The sequence below is a fragment of the Periplaneta americana genome, chromosome 5, assembly GCF_040183065.1.
Source record: "Periplaneta americana isolate PAMFEO1 chromosome 5, P.americana_PAMFEO1_priV1, whole genome shotgun sequence".
In the NCBI taxonomy this organism is placed as follows: Eukaryota; Metazoa; Arthropoda; class Insecta; order Blattodea; family Blattidae; genus Periplaneta; species Periplaneta americana.
The window spans coordinates 30,925,396-30,928,199 of record NC_091121.1 but is presented as its reverse complement, the minus strand read 5'-3'; positions in this window follow the sequence as shown (position 1 = coordinate 30,928,199).

Here is a 2,804-nt window from a genome sequence, read left to right as displayed (position 1 = left end):
AGCGTAGAAAACTCTTAGATTTAAAAACAAGTAATTTCGTGTGGGCACAACAGGTAGGGTAAACGTTTGCTTCAATTAAAGTTTTGAACCCGGTCTGAGGGGAAAGCACATTCTGACGCGGCTGTAATCTCCGACTTGAGAGTTAACGTGATGGAGATTTTCTCTAATGGAGCCTAATTATACATTAATTTAAATCCGTTGCGTTGTCCTGGGGAAACTACCACTTGAGGTAGCCCTTTTTTACTACACATGAATTCGTAATTACCACTAATTTTAAAATAAACACTCCCATTTTCCATCCCGGCATTACATGCTGGCATAATGACGCTTCCAACCTAATTCACAATAATCGGTAAGAACTAAAATCTGCATCCTCTAATAATATGAACGTACTGAAGTTTTCTTCTAGTTACGATTCAAATCTCTCTGGGATTTTCCATTATTTAATATAGGAACAATATGCCTTAATGTAACGAGTTTTAGTCTATAATAAAACAGTAGCACAAAAGTAACTGGGTTTGATTCCTAACACGAAACATTTCCTCTTCACTGAAAACTTGATTTTCCTTTCTTTTAATATTTCCACAGCGTTATTTAAAACTAAATACTCAACAATGATCGATACATGAACAAGAATTCAGTTATTTGTAAATATCCAGTGTTCGTTAGAAATATTCATAAGAGCGAGGAAATAATCTCTTATTAAGAGATAGTTGTAGATAGTTGCAGATAGTTGTAGTTAGCTAGTTGGGCACACATTCTTAAGTTTAAAAATTAAGTCAAAATGTTTGTATGATATTTGATAAATTTTATTATTATTTTAAGTGTTACTAGCATTATATGTTACTAATATTTACTGTATTTATCTGATGCATGTAACCTATAAGATAAAACATTGCAATAAATATAAATAGACCATTTTCTTAATTAATAACAGTGTATATCTCCAATAAATGATTTCTTAGCATCGCCACAGATACAATGATTGTACTTGCCACTATCTCTGTCACTAGAGAGTTCTTGAAATTTATATTTTCCCCGCCATTCATAAAATATTTTGATATGATACCTCTTGCAAAAAAGGGGAGATCTATAACTGAAACTTGATTAATATATTTCAATATTATTTGTATTTATCCTGGTAATAATGAACAGTTTGACTCGTAGACATTTAGTTCTTCAGCTTTAACTTCCCATGATTGTAAGAGAAGATTCGAAGAGAACGGCAGTTACGTAGACCAGTAGTGTCAGAGTTGTAAGCTCCTAAACCGGTTGTGGTGCTAGAGACGCAGTCGGAGCATGAACTTGCTTATATCTGTGGAAGCACCGGAGCACGCAACGAGTTATAGTGGAGCGCTCCGCTCCGTTAAGGCTCTGTCTGACAACGCTGACGTAGACCTTCGGCTCTCCCCTACTACCAGTAATGCATAACACTATGTCAATACGGCGATTGCTGTCGTCTGCAATACAACGAACTTTTCTGTTGATTTTAGAGTTCGTCATTTTTATGCTGATTATTATATGCTTATTTAAGTTGTGTTAACTCTCGCTAATTGGTTTATATTTTATTTTATCCGACTTAGTATTTATTTTATTACTGTAAATATTTTTGTTTATTATTATTATTATTATTATTATTATTATTATTATTATTATTATTAATGAATTAATTTGTATTACTATCTTTGTATCATCTCCGTCACGGTTATTCTATTATTATTATTATTATTATTATTATTATTATTATTATTATTATTATTATTATTGTTACTATTATTTCTATCATCAACATTATTATTGATCTCTGTCAAATTTATGTAGACTACTGGACTGTACCCGAGCACGAGCATATGATCATTTCGGGTATCTACTCATATGTACCATTTAAAATGTAAATTGTGAATAAATTTGAAAAATTAAAAAAAAAAGTGTGAGTTACCGCAGAAGCGCTAGTTGGTTCAGGAAGCCATAAATCTGACTGACACGCTCCCCCAATTAGTGAAACTGTGGACAAAGATACCACCAGGAGACCGCCGAGAATGCTGTGTTGTGAATTTTCCGTTTTTGAAAGAATCCAACCAGTTGCAAAATAAAATACATTTAAAGAGTCCAGCAAAGAGGAAACGTGGCAACAGCTGAAAGTTTTAGCAAGACAACTTCCCCTAACTGGGCTGTCAATCACTGTCATTTTTGCAGAAGTGGTGTGAGGCCAGGGTTCTTTACTTGTGGAGCCGAGAGTAGGCGTGTAGAGAAAGATGACAATAATTATGATCATTTTGCAATATGAAAATTATTGATGCTGACATTGCAACGATAGGGTATGTCTCTTGTATTACACTTAGTCGGCATTGTCTTATCCTCTGCTTATATTATACTAACCACATTATCAGGTAGGTAGTCACAATTCTTTTAAAAGGCATTAACTCAAAGTTCTCTCAAGATAAAGACATATTACTTTGCATAATAATTCTACATTATTAGATTCTAACAGCTTAAGAATAAAGCAAAGATTAATATTTATGTATTAAGAATTTAATCTCTATCCCTTATTCATTGTTTGTTGTGTGTTGCCGTTTCACATTGTGCCACGCTAACTCTATGAGAAGGGATTTGGCATTCTGGAAATGTGCCTACAAGGAAAATAGTTTTCAAAAGTAATCTCACTAGAGGTTTTGATTTATCTAGAGAAAATCAAAACTCGGGTGGGATTTAATTGTCTATTACACATTTAGAAGAAAGTATATAAAGATTAGAAGTAACGAAGTACTCCAATACAATAAAATATTAATTGACTTACGAAAATA